Source organism: Buteo buteo, chromosome 25 (assembly GCF_964188355.1).
Source record: "Buteo buteo chromosome 25, bButBut1.hap1.1, whole genome shotgun sequence".
Lineage (NCBI taxonomy): Eukaryota > Metazoa > Chordata > Aves > Accipitriformes > Accipitridae > Buteo > Buteo buteo.
The window spans coordinates 5,061,068-5,079,015 of NC_134195.1; the positions used below are offsets into that span (position 1 = coordinate 5,061,068).

Genomic DNA, 17,948 nt, shown 5'->3' on the forward strand with positions numbered 1-17,948 from the left:
CTTGTTGCTTTCCCTTTGTTCTAGACTCTTTGATGCCAGGAGGCATTTTTTTTTAATACTTTTTTAGTTTTGGCAACTGTTGAACCTCTTCAGGTCCATGCTCAATTGCAAACCATGGGTGATGCCCGCGGCTCAGGCAGGGATGCAGAAAAATGCCTTCTTCTCTACAGGCTCTTGCGAAAGAGCTCATTCTTCCTAAAAGATAGAAAGAAGCACTGCTGCCTGCTGAGAGGGAGCCAAGCTTATTGCAATCACAGATCAAAGCGAGGTGTGAACCTCTCATCTCCATCTTGGCAGGGTGCCCTCCAGAACATTTAACGTTTGTGCCCAGAAATTCAATGGCAGATTTGTCTACAGAAGTGTTTTCCAAGAGATGCTTGGGCTACGCTCAGCAGCTGCCCTTATCGCTGGTGCCGGGCATAACCTTTGCCCGTCTGGGTGATTTATCGATTTGAACTGCTTTCCGCAAGACTCCAGTTTGCGAGGCAGGGCCGTGCTCCGGCACGGCAGAGGAGCCGTAAAACAACAACTCGTCTCGGTTTGGCGTGCCCTGCCAAAACGGTGCCAGACGCGCACGCTGGTGCGGGGCTTGACAGGTGAGGAATAGCGCGAGAACGTTTGTCGGCTGCAAGCGAAGAGGAAAAACGCGCCGTAGGGAGATAAAGTTAAGCGGGGAGATGTGTGGGGGGGGGGATGCGGCGAAGGGGGAAAAGTGCAGATGTTTTGAGGAAACACCTGCTAAACCTTGAGGGGAAAGAAGTGGTGGCAAGGATGTTAAGGAGGCAGAGATTGAGAGGATTAGCTTGCGGGTTTTGTGGCTGGAGTGGAGAGGGGAGGTTGGCAGAGCACACTGCTGGCACCGCAGGTGCCCGGGGCAGAAAAGAAACAGGGGGGAGATGCAGCATGCCAGCTGTAAGAGCAGAGAGAAGAAGACATGGTGCAATTTGGAAAGAAACGCAAAGAAAATTATGGTAATGCTAAGGTGGTCTAGTATTACATTGGATGGCGGTTTTTATGAGGCGTACAGGTGGCAATTAGGAAAAGATCAGCAAATTCTTTAGTCAGGACATGTGCAAAAACAGAATGCCGATTTCGCATGGCGAAGACTCTAATCTCACTATCCTTCAGTTATATTGTATGTAAGCGTATCTTTTTAAAGCATGAAAAAGGCACTGTGTATTTTTTCCCAACAATCTGAAAATCAGAGAGCTCTTTGTGTATTTTGATCAGTGTGTAACTAACAATTTAGCTAGTCTCAGCTGACAAGACACACATAGCAAAGACGTGTCGCTTCCTTCTTCAGCATGCCTTGGTTTTGGTTTCGGCGCTCTGACAACTTAATGGCTAAACATGTCTGTCAGGACTTTCAAATTAGTGCATGGCCATAGAATTGATTATTTGTTTTTGAATTGTTTCTGAAAAATCTGAGCAGCTCTGATAACGACAGAAGTAGCGCTGTCATTTAACTGAGGTACCATAAAGAGCTGTCCTCCTGGTAAATGTCATGTTCTCTGTCAAACTTGGCCATAAAATTAGGGTGCCAGTTTTCATACTCATAGCTTTTTTCAGCCACCAGCAAAATCCCTGTGAGGTCTCACAAAAAGGCATCACTGAAACAGATAAAGTATTAATACAATCAAGTGAAGCCTTTTTATGTTATGGATGAGAAAAGAGGGAAATCAGTGACTCATCGAAGAGAGAAAACAAGCGTTTGAGGCTCATCATAGTCACGTACAGGATCTGGGTGAGGGGAACAAGTAGGTGTCAGGTTTGACATTAATTTTGGCACTTGTCCCCAGGCTAATCTAGGCTCTATGGTGAAATTTTTCACATTGTGCTAAATGGCCTAAAAGGTCCATGGTAGCCCCGGGCTGCACTTCTATCAGCAAGGCAACAAACCGCTAGCAAAGATTGAGTTACCAGTTACGCAGCTGATTATGTCTCCGGGGGAAGGATATACACCGTAACACCAACAGCTGCTCTTTATAAACATAACTTTTTAATATTGCTGGGCTTGCTTCAAGTTGCACACGATGGCCTTCAGCAGGCTAACCTGAGCCATCAGGCTTACACCCAGGCAATGCCAAAAAGGGGGGGCCACTGTCCTATTCTGCAGTGTGCAGAGATGATACAAGGCTTAAACATTTTATGCAAGATTTTAGATTTATCACCACTGCCAGCTGCATTATCCTAGTTTCTATTTCTGTGCTGTTTTGGGAAATGCCTTTGAAGGTAGTATAATATCATACTTGTTTTACAACTGAAGTCCTACTTAATATGTCCTAAGAACAGCCTATTGACTGTGATGTAGTGTGTGCGGACAGGACAATTTTGGGGTGCACCTCTTCTTGAGACCATGTGCCTCCCACCCAGCATGAACCCTGAGGCAGAAGATGTAGGGAAAGGGCTATCACAGCCACTCTTGGGGATTTTTGCTGGGAAATGTGCTCCTGCCAGCAGGATCCTTCTAATGGATGTGGAGGTCTGGGAAATTCTTAGTCTGCTAAGGGTTGGGGTTTTTTTATGATCTCGGTGTATTTTTCAGATCTTGTTCTCAGCAATGATCTCTCTCATAGTTTCCCCTATAAGTGGGAAACCTGAGCCCCAGGGAGCTTAATTTGATTTTTTTAAAGTGCTTGGCACTTGCAGCTCCTCTGTCCTTCAGTGGGACTTGCATGCACTTGCCAGGTTTGATAATGTGGATGTGAGTGTCATGTCCAAGGTCACGCAATGAATTAATGTCAGAGCTGGGATTATTATTGCTTATGGGTGGGCTGGCGATTACACCTCTGCCTAAGGCAATCTACAGCTTCTGTTACAAAAGTCTGCTTTAGTCTCTTATGCATGCCAAAATAAAACTGCTTAGGCTGAAATTCCTTATCTATACAAGCACTTTTGTACCTGGGGGCAGGCGAAGCAGACTGGGCTCTTGCTTGCTTAATTTTGCTAGTGGCAATTCCCAACTCTTGCTGCTGAGGTCGCAGCGCTGTACTTCTCTCAGATAACAGTTATCTCATGAGAAAATACCTCTTTTCTAAAAGGAGTCCTGAAAGTTTCTTTTGCACATGTACTCATACTCACTGGTGGACTTAGGTACAGTGGGGTAAAGATATTAATTCAAACAGGCAGGTGAGTGTGCAGATGGGGCACCAAAATTCAGTGTTACTGGGATTGCTTCTCTCATCTGCTTTGAATTCAGGCAATCACTTGGATACCTTTGTCACCGCAACCCACAAATAGTTATATCTCAGCCTGTTGTTAAGTGAAGCCTGCTTAGCTTTATCAGGACTTAGTTTGGTGGATTACGAGGGTAGAATTAGTTTTGGACCGAAGAAGTCTTAGCATGATCCAAAAACAGCAGCTACAGCGAACTGAACGAGTATTTCAGCCAAAATGGGAAAGGGCAGAGGTGGGGCCACGAAACAGCTGCTAAGAGCAGTGGCCTTTTGTGAGCTGTAGCATTTGCTGGGCAGATAAATGAAGTGAAGAAGAAATGATTCCTGCTTTTCCAACTTTATTTGCATTCTGATAATATATCCAGAGATCCCTCTGCCTAAAAAGAGGCACCATCCAGTCCTCTCATTACTTAGGGCGTTTGTCAGGGCTGTGTCACTAGATTTACAAGGTGAACCCTCAGATATAGGGCCATTAAGTAGGGGCAGAAAGACAACAGTGCAGCCTGGGGATGGGATTCATATCCTCCAGTGTGAGTGGGATGGAGAGGGGGAGAAAGGGGAAAGCTCCCTAGGTTTTCCATGCAGAGTTTGGGTTCAGAGGTTTTGGAGAGTTGGGTGTCTGAATTTTTAGGCTAAGGCTCATCTGCATCATTTACCCCAACGTGGTATTGTTTGTGCTGGAAAGAATGGTCCTGCCTGTGCTCTGAGCCTCTGCCAGCCCCCAGGCCTGGGGGGTGCAAGCTGCAGAGACTGGGCATGGGATGGACCAAACACCCTGAGCATTTGGGTTCAGAAACAGCTGGAGAAATTCATGGAAAGAAAAGGAAAAAAAAAAAAAAATCCATTAAGGTCATTAAATATAGTTTGCTTCTGTCTCAGAGAGTCCCCAAACCAAAACCTCTGCGAATTCAGGAAACTGTTCTGGGGAATATATATTCCCAAGCATGAACTACTGGCCATTGCTGGAGGCAAGAAAATGGGCTAGGCTAACCTACATCTGGCCCAACGCAGGCATTTTTGTGGCACACTACACACAGCAAGGGCATCTCACGCTGAGCGAGGCGCATTTCTCATACCTTCAGTCACCAGAATTTGGCTGTCTGGTGTGAGTCATCTCCTCTCCTCCAGGAGATAGTCGTCATCTCTCCCTCTCAGCAGCGGGAGATAGGCACCTCCACCCACCAAAGAAATCACGCAGATAACCGGCTTACGCCAGATGCCAGCTTTGGATGGCAAAAAGTAGGTGAGGTGAACTGCTGATGACAGCGCCCATGGAAAACACAGAGGTCACAGGGCTGCGAGCGTTTCAGCCTGCGCGTATCTTTGCGGCCATGACATCTTCTTGGAACCTCGGCTCAAAACACAGGGCAGGAGGGGAAGCCGGGCAGAGATGAAACCCTTGGAAATCACACGTGCTTTGCTGCTTCGTGTGAAGGCACCTCCACCTCGCCTGTGCTCCAGAGCCTGGTGGCAGAGAGGACAACCACCCTCTGAGAGGGACCTGGGGTTGGGATCCTCCGGGTTCTCCTCCATCCTCAGGAGCCTGGAGGTCACTGGTATCCCTGAGGCTGCCGGTGCCGGAGCCCAAAAGCTGCCTGCCATGAGGATTTTCACAGGCGTGGGAAAGCCTGAAGATGTGCAATGCTCCTGACGCCCCTTGTGCCTCCTGGCAAAAGGCTGCGTGCCCTCAGGTTTGCTGACCATGGGGGTCAGTGTTTGTTAAATGCTTTTCCTCCAGGTGTGGGGTGGCTGGATTTGGGGTTTTATGTGCAAGTGTCTTATCTGGAAGGTACTGGTGTGACCTGTGGCTGCGAAGGGCTAGAAGAAGGAGACAGGCTGATGGGTTGCTAGCACAGCCGAATCCTCAATTCATAACAGCAAAAGCTTAATCCCATCTTCCTCACTGCCACGGCCTGAGGGTAAAGTGTTTGCAAAATATTGACTACCAGCAAAATCTCCACAGGCTCCCTCTTCCCCTTTGGCTCTGCTGCTAAGTCTCTGGCAGTCAATATCGTATGTACAGAACCTACCTCTAAATCCCCCAAATTAGATTAAAGGCTCAACAACATCATAACATGGTTTTAGTCCCTGTGCTACCTACCAGGAACACAAATGTCAGGACAGCAAGGTCAGATTCCCATGACTATCTGTCAGTAGAGCTCTTCCTTTAGAAAAGGTAGTACCAGTGCAAGCTGGTGAGATTTTTGTTTTTTAAAGCTATCCTGAAGATTTACATCCTTCTTGGATGCCCACAGTCTGGTATCTTCCATGACTTGCAGAAAATGACGGGGTGGATCCTGATCAGTGATAAAACTCCTAACCTTAGTGTAACGAAGAGGTAACGGGACCTTGGTCTCGTTTCCACAGGGTGCTGTGCTTAAAACTTGCAGCATTTCCTTTGCCATTCCGAAAGCACAGAAAGCAGCCCTTCTAGCACATGCACCTCCCGTTGCCTTGGAGCAGAGAATTGGCTGAAATTCTTGCTTTGCCTCCTCCCTGTGCCTTAGCCATGGGAGCAGCGGGGCTGGCGCCGGTGCCGCAGACCCATGGCAAAAGGGCTTGCCATGCCCCCGCTGCTTTGGGCCAGAGCACTTCAGCCCCTCTTTTTAAAGGGCTAAATTCCAATGCCGCTATAAAGCTGAGAAGCCCGGAGATGTCTCTACTCCCAGAAAACACCCACAGGAATACTTCTCCTCCATCGTTAGCAGCCTGACTTGTCACTGATGCTTTAGCCTTCTGATGGCATCCTTTTTCAAGGAGCCCTCCTTTCCCCACTGAGCCTCATCAAAGAGTAAAGCAATACCCCAAATGAAACTGGGACAGTTTAGAGGGACAGTGCAGGGGCAACCAGCTTTACAGGACATTTGCTTTTTTTCAGCGAGAAAAGCAGTAATGTTTGCATTAACAGATCTGTAATCCACCTTCTCAAGCAGTTAGGTGAAGTGTGCTGGGAGGCCACCTTTACCCCAAGCTGGTCCCCAGTTGCTCGATGTTTACACCACATCCAAATGTGCTCTGTAATCGGGCTGACACCTGGGGATTAACATGTCATTTGTGCCCAGAACATCCTGGGCTGGAGCTGGGGACAACCATCTTTTATCCAGGTTGTTTCTACAACATCACCGGACCTTTGAATCATGCAAACAAGAAAAATGTGTAACATGAAAAGTTTGAGGCTTTCCAGAGCTGTCCAAACATAAGTCCTAACTACCACATTTTTGCTGCTTATACAGCTTTTCATAACTGTTTATTGTTCTGGGAAGTGAGAAAGAGCAGTTTACATGGTAGCTAAAGGAACATGTGGCAAAAGACCGCTAGCTCTAGGATGAACAATATTTTAATCAGAAATGTGTGGGATATTTGTCTTATCTCCCTAACTTAAGTCTCTAGGCCACGCTCCTCATCCATGGTGCTTGGAAGCTGGGCATTTCTGCGTGGACGAAAGGAGATGCGTGCAAGTCATTTGTTCCAAGAGACTTGACTCAGGCTGTCAAATCATGTTGCTTGGCAGGGGCCGAGGACGTGCTGTTATGAGCTTTTTTATGTTAGGATGAACCCTTCAGATGCCAACTTCTCATTGGCTTGGAGTTAAAACCGTAAAACCTGACTGGGCTCCATGTCAAACCATAAATCAGTTTGTCACGTCAGAAAACCTGGCACATGGTTTGTGTTAGTATCCAGTCTCCAGGGCTTGACCCATGCTTGCTATCCAAACGAGCCGAGACAAGCTGGGAGGTGACGCTATCTCCTAAAGACTATTGCTCGACCAGCGCTCTGAAGAGAAGAGAGAGATTAAGGGAATGGGGGGTTCTTCAGGGCCGTGGAATTAATAAATAAACCCAGCAAAGAAATCAAATCCCTCAGCAAATATTCCTGCTTCGGTCAGGAGGAGGAACAACTGGCAATCTCAGTTCAACAGCACAGTACTTCTTCAGAGAAGTATGTTGCTGTGTAAAAGAGAGTCATTTGCCTGCACGTGGAGGCTGCCCAATGCTATTTCTCCACCTCCCTGTCGTAAAGAGAGATTTTCCTTTTCCTCCCCTTAAAAAAAAAAAAACACCTTAAAATAGTTGAACTTCGTATCAAGGGCTGTGTCTCTGCCGCAGCTTTCTCTGCAGAAGCACATTGAAATGCAGAGCAGGACCCAGCACCGGCAAGGAGGTGGGCAGGTTGTAACCCCCTGCTCTGCGCCGAGCCTTGCTTGGGCACGTTTTCCTCCAGAACCAGCAAGAAGCTGCCCACGGGAGCTGCTGGAAAAGCTTTTTTCCACTTCTAATCTCTCGCTCCTTCCATGTACGAGCATCCTCTTCACCCGGCGTCACACCGGGCGGCGAGCAAGCTCCTGCCCATGCGGATTTATTTCGTGACCTCAGGCTAGTCTCTAAAGTCGCTGGGGTTTTTTGCTGTGGAATGGGAGGACGGGCACGAGGAGATGTGGGGGTAAAACGAGGCAGGACCCGAGGCACGGGCTCCCCTGCAACAAGGCTGCCCACCTGGGATGGACAGACGGGCAGGCGAAGGGCAGCTGGAGTTCGTTTAGATCTGCAAAGCAGTCGGCACCTCCTAGGGCGTTTCGGTCAATCCCAGAGCCCCGACAGCTAATCTGATTGAGAAATTAGAGTTGCTCCTAGCTCAGCCAAAATATCAAGCCCTGAAATTTCGCCCGGCTCCTTGGGGTCCCTCGCAGGACCTCCCTACAGCAGGTGAGTGTATTTTAAGGCCAGGCACTCCCAAACGGAGCAGAGCGAAGGGCCGGGGCTGCTCAGGAGCTGGGCAGCCCTTTCTTTATACCGCTTTAGCTACGAAACCTTAAAAGGCTGGTAGCACCGAGGTGCTGCGGTCCTTATCTCCTGCGGATGGCTGGTCCTTTGGAGAGACTATATTTATAGCTCATCCGAAGCACAAACGCCTAACTGCCTAATTACTAAACACATAGTTTGGGCGATTCGATAAAGCGGCGAGTCCCCGTCCTCTCTCGTTCACGGGCTCACGAGCAGAGGCAGCACCGAGCTGCAGCAAGGTAAGGCAGTGCCTTGGTTTGGTTTTCACCATCCTTTGGGCCTTTTTCTCCTTTTCGCTTCCCCTTTGCAATGATTTCTCAGGGCTCTGGGTAGATATCCTGAGGGGAGCGCTGCTTTCTTAGGGGAAGAGTGGATTTTAAGATGTTTGTTCCCTTCTTGCTGCCAGGGCACATGCAGAGCGTGTCTCTTTGTATTTCCAGTCTGCTGTTGGGAACCAGGTGCTAACTAACAGCTGCTCTTTAGTTTCTGCACTAATAATACGCTGTCATGTTTTCATGTTCTCAAGGAACACAACCATGTCTAACTATAGACACTTTCCTGTTTGAATAGCAAACTGAATGACTTCAGCCAGAAAGCTTTTGATTAGGTTTTTTTTTTTTCTCCTCTATCAGCATTTTCTTCTTTATGATGAATATTTGGGAAATGAATAGATAGTGAAAAAAAAAGAGGACAGAAGGAACATTTTACTTTTTTCCCCTCTTTCAGACCATTTCCTAATGGCCATGAAAGAAAGAAAGGCAAATTACAGGCGATGCTTGCTGATTTCATGTTTAAACAATCACTTGTTATGGATTACAGCAGCTGTGTGAAAAGGGAAAAGAAAGCAAAGCACCGAAACATAACTGGGTGTCAAAGCAGGAATTCGTCAGAACTAGCCTGTAAAATAGCATTAGCAATAACTGCCAAATGCCAATTATCAGGCTATTGTTACATTAAATTACTTTTAACCTCATCTCATGAGAGCATTAATTTTCAAATGAAGCCAATAAAAGAAGACCTCTTTGGAAAAATAAGATTGTTTGTGCATGTGTGTACATTTGTTTGGATGCATTTACACAGGCATTTTTAATATAAACATTCTTGTAACGAAAGGCTTTTTAATCCAAGGATCACAAAGTATGACACAAAGGTAAGAAATATTAATTTACTTTTAGCCCGTGAACTAAAGCTATTACCTTTTTCACCAGAGTTTGTTTACTATTCCATTATTTAGGAAATTAAATGAAAGAAGGCTTTTTTTTTTTTTTTTCCAAAATGCTGAGCAACCATTGCTCCACGGACTTTGACAGGATCACAAATCCCTGGCACCCCTGGGGAGCAGGACTCCTTAGACCTAACCCAAAGCCAAGGCTTGTAGGAAAGGTCAACTCACTTCAAAGTGGTTGGGATTGAGCTCAGTCCCTAAGAGAGGATTTCAAAGGCAAAAGGGTAGGTCTTCAGTTGGTCCAAAGCTGCTGGAGACCCACCGACTTTAGCTGAGAGGTGGGTGTTTACACCAGGTGCTGATCGGGCTGGTGGCCGTGGAGAAGTTGGGTTTGGTCCCCGGTCCATCTCTCGGGCTCTCTTCCACCTTACCTGTGAAGAACAGCACGTAACTTAAGTGGAAGAAAAAAAGGCACGTAAAATGCCAAATTGTCTGCACACACACTTATCTTATCTCAAGGCTTACTGTCCCTGCATGGATGCCTTGGAAGACTTAATGTCTTCAGACACCGCAGCCGGCATCTCAGCATGTCTCTCCGCTCTCCCGCAGTAACAGTCCCACCACCTGACCGGGGTCTGCTCTCTTCAGATCTGCACAGAGCTCCGATCTTCTGCTCCCCAGCACCGGGGAGATGAGTTTTGTAAGTTGGCTGGAGCCCAAAGGTAGCTCGTCCCACCGGAGAGGACAGCATTGACTCTTAGCAGGCCACCAGCGGGAGCCGGCTGCTGCCTCAGCCGGACCCGCTGCTCCTTTTGGTGTGTTTTTTTCCAAAATCTTGCTGTTAAGCTAAACTGATGTGCCTCCGCAGTGAATTGTGCAATAAAGAAATCATGTACAAAACAAATATTTTTTTATAGAGTAGTCTCACTTCTCCCTTACTAGAAATTTTCTCATGTCCTCAAATTCTTTGTCTATCATCCAAGCCTCAGGCTAAAACAATAAAAATAACAAAATCGTTCTGGCTGGGCACTTAGTGTTAAAGTATTGCCACTGATGTATTGACAGTATCCCCTCTTAAAAACAAGAAGCAGAAGTAGCATTCCAATCATGCGCAGCAAAACATTAGGGTTTTTTTAAAAAATATGTTGGCCAAAGATCTTTGGCTTAAAAAAATGCAGGAACATACATACTAATGCAGGGATTTTTCACTGGATTTGAATTTAAAAGTGAAATAAAACAAAAAGACCCAAAGCCTGTTCCCAAAACGAACCCATTCTAAAGGCAGTCTTTCCAACAATAATACTTTGTTCTTACCTAGCATTTGAAAATATGATTAATGGATGAATAACTTTACTTTTTCCCTTCCAAACAGCAAGCCATCAGAACAAGGCAGACCTTTGATTGCAGCTGGCAAGAGGCTGGGAGGGGGCAGACTCATTCAAACACTTCTTTAATACAGAAAATGAAAAAGGCCATTTTAAAAGGAAGAAAACCAGAGAAGGAAGGGAATGTGAATACTGACTTGGGGGTGAAATCCTGGCCCCGCTGAAATCAATGGGATTTTTCTTAGAAACATCCACTGATAATTAGCAAAGCTCAGATTTCCTCCTTTTCCTTCTAATTCTAATAGTGCCAAACTTGTGTGGTTTTGCACCACCGAAGCGCATTTTCACATTTTCCCTTACCAGTTTTCCCTTTTTTGTAGCTGTGTATTGTCTAACCAGAGCACAGGCACCCTGACACAGTTGTTTTTCAGCGAGATGAATTATTACTGGCTGCAGTATTTTATCTTTGGCTTTATATCACAGTGAGTACAGTTTCATGCTGATAAGTCTCAGGCTGTTTCAACAATGTTCATCATCTAACGTTGATTAGCTTTGAGAAGCATAGGTCATATTACAGAGTCCTAGTTTTTCTGAAAGCAGTTGGAGCAATTCTGCCTGGTTTTGCTCAGCTCACTCTGACACCAACATGGAAGGAGCGCTACCATACACCTTTTAAAGGGATCTATCAACTTCATAAAACTCAAAAAGTTTCTGCTGCAGGTTGATTTACTGGCTACCATTAACACATGCCACCAAGTAGTAAAACTGAAAGAGCTAGAAGAAAAAATATTTTCTCCCAATTTCACTTTGTCTTTTCAGCAACATTTTGTGTGAAGCCAGTTGTGCAGGTTCTCTTTTATAATATTTTTTTCCCCTGCTGTCTCTGTGAAACTTCCATATCGCAAAAGGAAAACTCTCCTTTATAAAAGGAAAATAAGCACACTATCAAACCACATTGTCACAGGAGTAGAATGGGCACAGACATGGGGACAGAAATTGTTTCACACACTTCATAAACAAAGCCAAATCAGCATATTCCCTGTCAAGCTTAACGGATTTTCACCAAAGTCTCACTAGAAATTTGCATGCTTTCTGTTGGAGGGAAGTAGGTAACATTGACTAGTGCTCCTTTTTGGTAGTCTGCAGCTAGGGAAGCAAAGCCTGCCAAGCCCAGAGATTACCATACGAAAACAGGAATACCTACAATCCGCAGATACCACCACACAGAAGCCCATTATTCTGTCATTTATCCCATTTTTTAAATGCTGAGTATCCTCATTTCCTATGCATGAAGTCCATTGACTGCAACGGTGCAGAAGGCAGCAGGACACTCAAGGGCTTAGGACACCGATTATAATACAAAGAGAGAGACATGCCAACGCTGTATAGCATGGCACTCCTGGTACAGAACAATAAAAGAGAGGAAGCTGTCAGAATAAACTCTATTTGTTGTAGTTTTCAGCTTCTGGGTGTAAGCCCCAGCTCAGGAATTCGCATGAGCACAGGTTAAACACATTGTGTGTTACGTACTCGTATGGCCCGCATTTCATATCATCAAGTATTTCTTCTCTCGCCATCCTTTTAGGGGAGAAAAGTAGCACTTTTTCCTAATTCAGAAAGAAGTAGGGGCCAGATCTGAGGGCAGAGTCAAGTGCTGAAGTGCAGGGAGGATTGGCAGGCTGTAAGGCTCCAAGAAATAAGTCTTGGAGAGAGACTCTCCCCTCTCTTCCTTTCATCTCTAGCCCTCTAGCCAACATGTGGGATGTTATGTCCAGCTCTGCTCAATTAAGCAAGGGGTGACCATTCTCTGGAGATTCGTGAGTTGAACCAAGGTTATCCTGGTGCCGTAGGAACTCTTGAAAGTCTCCTTCCAGGTGCAAAATGCGACCCAGAGCACAGAAGGAGCATGTCCTGTGAATGGAAAGTGCTACTGGTGGAAACAAGAACCTGTGTAGAAAGTGGAAATATTTTGTTAGGAATTTTTCCTCGCTTGGTGGGACTGTAACAGAGAGCAATAGTCTGCAGAAATGACTTTGCCTCTCAAAACAAAAGGGTGTGAAAGAGTTTATTCAGGACTGAAGGGTTATGAAAGAGCATAGAAATTTAGGAGGAGGGACGGAACGATGATGGTTTTCTAGACCATCCATTCTCATCTGCAGGGAGAAAATGACACAAACCTATTTGAAAATTTGTAATGGCTATAGTCTTTTCAGCCAACATTACCTGAAAAAGTTTCAATCCAATGCACCTTTTTGCGCAAAGTGGAAGGTCTCTGAAAAATTGGAGACTGCAATGGAAATGTTAACAGTCTTTTATAGAAATCCTGAATGGAAAGAAGAAGTTTTGCATGAGATTGGTACTTTCTTGATCTGATGCTATGAGTTAGACATGTATTCCTAATTATTTTTACTTCTGAAAATCATCAGTGTGACTGTGGTAACAATGACAATCAACCAGCTAGGACTCTGGTTGCCTCTCATTTTAGACTGACCATTTAAAATAAGAACAGAACTTTTCCTAATAGTGGAAGGTGCTTATGTAAGTTTGTTTGTTAGGCAATCAGTGGGAAAATATTCAATAATTATAAATAACCTATTATAAAAGACAATTAGAAGGTCTTATCAGGATGGAGAAGGTCATTCATTTGTAAACTGTTTCACTCTCCATCTCATCAAATTCAGCAAGAGTTTTACTCTGAGGCTTCCAAGACTGGCTGCAGAAACGTGTCTGAGCTTCATGGTACACTTGGCACACTTCTTTGTAGACCACAACCTTCAATAAAGCCGTGGTGTTATTTGTAATGTCATCTTACTTAAATCTTGCAGTTCAGTAACTTGCAGATTCATAATCTAAGGAGGATCTAGATTTATTAGTGCAATTAGTGTCATAGGATACAGTTATTTGTTGCTGTGGAATACTGGTGGCTAAGGAGAGGGTATAATTACATGGCCTCGATTACATGAACATAGTATATGAAGTGCGCCGTAAAAAGACATATTGTTCTGCTTAAGATCTGTAGGCAGACACAAGTGAGAAAGACAGTGGTTGTAGATGTTGGCACCCCAGCACACATTTGAAAAACAACCAGCAAAACTGTCTGTTTCAAGGATCTTGCGTCCACCCTCCACCAGGTCTGAAGACCAAGGAACCACAGAACTATAAGCAGCAAAGCATTCAAGAAAGGACTAGAGTGGGCCACAAAGGCTTTCTCCTGAGCCTGGGGAACAAATGGTGCACGAGATAGAGGAACAGACTAGGTGAACCAAACCACAGATATCTCAGAAACAAGTTTTCTAAGGACATCCTTGTGGAAAATAGGTAGATCTGATTTACTGTCATGTTTCTCTGTTAGCTAGTTTTGTCTCAGAAACATTTTGGTTTATAACAAAATACTGGTCCTGAGGCCAACTAGCATGGCACAGCGTCCATACAGTTGTACTGTCTTATCAGGCAAAATGAGATGGACACATCCACCCTCCTGTTAGGAGCAGTCCTTCGGGCAGGCCAGCCCTTGGGCCATGCCAGAGACCCCTTGGGAGAGCAACGGGGGCTTTGGGCTCAACCAGACCAGGGGCTGCACTTACGGTTGAACATTGTGGACCATCCTCTGCTGTGTTTGGGTCAACACAAGCTACTGCTATAGATGCAGGTGGGGCAAGAGGAATGGGCAATATGGTCACCCTGAGAAGATCTCCCTGTCATTGGCACGAGGCGATTGCAGTATGCGAAGACAGTTTGTTCATCCATCTTTTTCTTCTCAGCAGCCCTTGCTTTGCTTCCAGTGGCGAAATGCACACGCAGGGGTGGTGTGGCCAGGCCACCCTCTCCCACCACCATGAGCAGGAGCACCCAGCTTGCGTGCTGGGGATCATTTGGGTCCATGCATGGTCTTCCCTTTGTCCTAGCCATTCCCCGACCCGTTATCATTGCTTCCTATTGGAGTCTGCCACTCCACCCAGTTGCCTGCTTTTGGTAATGGGTTCCTCATTTGCTGAACAAGAGAGGCTGAGTTAGCAGAGATCTAGCATGGGAAAGGCACGGGCACATCCAGCTCATCGTGCCTGGAACGGGTTAGGGTTCGGTTACACAGGAGGTTGTGCTGGCTGCTGGGACAGGATTTGTGACCAGACTCTCAGCCTGGATTCCTGCTCAGGTACCTAGAGCCATGCCTCCTTTCTGCATTTTCCCCCTGCCCTTACAAATGAAAATGTCAGATAGATACACAGCTTACTAAAGGAAATAGCAAACAGCTCGGCGTCCGAGGCGTGCTCATGTAGAAAGCCGGCAGGCTCACGTAGAAGCAGCGTGAGTATGGCTGTAGGAGAACGGTGAGCAGCCTGCCTTCCTCCCAAGTCTTCCTCTGCTCTATCCTGCAAGTGAAGTTTCTGCTGCCTGCCAGCGCTGTGTCTGCTGCCAGACAGTCACAGAATGGTTTGGGCTGGAAAGGACCTTAAAGATCATCGAGTTCCAACTGTTCTGCCACAGGCAGGGACACCTTCCAGGTTGCTCCAAGCCTCGTCCAACCTGGCCTTGAATACTTCCAGGGATGGGGCATCCACAGCTTCTCTGGTCAACCTGTTCCAGTGCCTCACCACCCTCACAGTGAAGAACTTCTTCCTTACATCTAACCTAAATCTACCCTCTTTCAGTTTAAAGCCATTACCCCTTGTCCTATCACTACATGCCCTTGTAAAAAGTCCCTTTCCGGCTTTCTTTAAGTACTGGCAGGCTGCTCTAAGGTCTCCCTGGAGCCTTCTCTTCTCCAGGTTGAACAACCCCAACTCGCTCAGCTTCAGGAGAGGTGCTCCAGCCCTCTGATCATCTTCATGGCCCTCCTCTGGACTCGCTCCAACAACAAGCCAGCCTCTTCTCTGCATTTTTTTCTGGACAACCAAGTGCTAGGAACTCTTCCTTGCAAATGAGGGGTCTGGATTCCTGGAAATCCTACTGGATATAAGGAAGAGCCAGCACCACTGTGGACCGGGTGCTCTTTGGGGAGCAGCCAGCCAGGCGGGCAGTGCTCAGTTGCGTAAGGCATTTGTACTGTAGCAACCCAGCAAGGACTCGCTAGACTTTATGGTTAGCCATTAGGGACAAATGAAAGGACTAGCTCTGCCTCATAATGTGATTTCTGACTCCTCTCTAATGATTCAGAAAAATTACTTATCTTCCAGCAGAAGACACGTTATCTTCAAGACAAGCCATTGTTACAAGCCTCTATTTCGTTTTACTCACAACATTTGAATTTCATTCGCATTAAGACAGCAACTCCACTAGACAGCCATGTGAATATAAACTTGGCAGGGACAAACACAATCCATATGTCTATCAGGCTGACAATGGATGGTATATTTTTTCAGCTCTATGTGAAGTGTTAGACATGAAATTCACATCAGCAGCTAGAAGATTGCTTTAATCCTATTATTTAAAGGGCCTGAGCACTTACAGAGTTCAAAGTAAGCACAGACCTAAAAGGATCAATAGCAAGGACTCTACTTCAAAGTGCACAATGTAAGCTCATATTTTCAATCATAATATATGTCTGAGCCTACGTCTCAGACCCTCTCATTTTGTATGTAGTATATACAAACAGTGGTTGAGCAGAAAAATAACTGTTGCCATACAGAAGGGTCTTTCTGCAAAACAGGATGTCCCCAGTCATATTCAGATTGGAGAGGGCGACTATTTCTGCTTACATCAAAGTATTAGGAGCCTGAAGTAATCTGGGAAGTGATCTGCAGCTGTATGCTTCTTTTGAATTCAAGGCAAGTTGAATGGTTTGGGGAACGATAGGGCCAATACATAAACAGGGTACAAAAGGAGTCCTCAGGGAAGAGATGGCTGTAACAGAAAAAACTAAATCAGATTTTTTTACTCCTGTGTTCACTGTGAGGAACTTGGAGAGCTTCCCACAGCAGAACACTTCCTTATGGGGATCGTCAGAGGATCTATTTCAAGCTGAAGTGTCAGTAGAAGAGGTATGGAACAAATAAACAAAATGAATAGGAAGAAAATGTTAGAACCAGATGGTGTTCACCCAAGAAATTTGAAGGATGAATTAACTGAAATAATAATAGTGCATGGCCTCTTATTTAAAACAGACTTAGAACTGAGCACCTGAAAGTAGCTAATACAGTGCCAGCCTTTTTAAATGGTTCCAAGAGAAACTGGGGAAATAATTAGAGCCTGGTAAGTTTGATAAATTTAATAGAAATTACTATGCAGGGTAGAGAAGATGGATAAATATGATACATTGGGAGAAATTCAATACAGCTCTGCAAAGGGAAATCATGCTCTACAAATCCATCAGGTTCCTGTAAAATGATAAGAAGCATGCAGATACAAATCTTTGGTTGGCAGCATCTGCTTGTTTGTACTTTTCCATGTATTCACCAAGGGTCCTCACCAAACACCCTTAAAAACATGCAAGCAGCCACAGGATAAGAGGAAAGATCTTTGCATGGATTGCATAAAATCGGTTGAGAGACAACAAGCAGTTCTTGCAGTAAAAGGAGATTAATAAGAGATTACTAGCGGAAATTCTACTAAGACTGAGAAACAGAAGGATCTTAGGCAACAGGATGAGTAGACACTGGAACAGCATCTTAAACTGAATGTAGATAAGCATAAAGCAGTGCACATGGGGAAAAATGTAACTTTAGCTGTAAAGTAATGGTTCTGAGCTGACCACCTCGGTGTGAAATTTGGGGGCTATAGAGGTTTACAAAAAAACCCTCCTCAGTGCTCAAAAGCAGCCAAGAAGCATGTTGAATGTTAAAGTTCTGGCCACTTCATCTGACGAAGTAAGGTATCATATTGGAAAAAATTTGGAGAAAGATGATAAAAGACAGGACGAGGAGTAACTGTCATGCAGAGTGACTAGGTAGGCTGGGTCAGTCCAGCCTAGGAGAAAGATGGCTGAGGGGAGATATGATAAAGATTGACAAAGATATGAGCATCCTGTAAAGTGTGAGTAAAGATCAGTTGCTCATTATCTCTGCAAGTGTAAAATCTAGGAGGCATCAGACGAAGCTAGTGGGTAACATGTTCAAAATGAACACAAGGAGAAGGTTCTTCAACAACATAGAGTAGAGCTACCTGTTGCAGGAAACTGTGAATTTCCTTTCATGGGATCAGGAGGGAACTGTGCAAGTTCATGGAAGTGATATTCAGTATGGATACTGCCTCCAGGCTGAGAAATCCCAGGTTGAGCCAAAAGTTGTTGGAGGCTGGGAGACTATTACAAGGAGGTATCATTACAGGCTATTTTCATTTTCTTCCCAAGACACTTCTTAGACCACAAGAACAGGATGACGAGTTGGAGGAACCCTTCTGCTCAATGATTTTCACATTGCTGTGGCATGATCTGAATACCTACAAATTACAGGTTCTGCCTGACACTAGTCATCATTTACAAGCACTCATGTTAGACTGAAAACTCTAGTCTGAGTGTCCTTTTCTTTCTTTCTGCTATCTGTGTTGGACTGACAAAACTTACGCT

General features: G+C 45.3%; 1 protein-coding gene across 3 annotated transcripts in view; it reads left to right on the plus strand.

Annotated features, from left to right (window-relative positions):
- The first annotated feature begins 448 nt into the window (after window positions 1-448).
- Window positions 449-17,948, plus strand: part of FHL2 (four and a half LIM domains 2) — a 50,964-nt gene continuing 33,464 nt past the window's right edge. The window contains exon 1 of one of the 3 annotated variants that reach the window (XM_075057636.1): window positions 449-596. The gene's annotated coding sequence lies outside the window, so the exon portion shown is untranslated. Of the gene's footprint in view, window positions 597-7,921; window positions 8,197-17,948 lie in introns of those variants that run through there. The other 2 variants (XM_075057637.1, XM_075057634.1) reach the window with 2 other exon arrangements.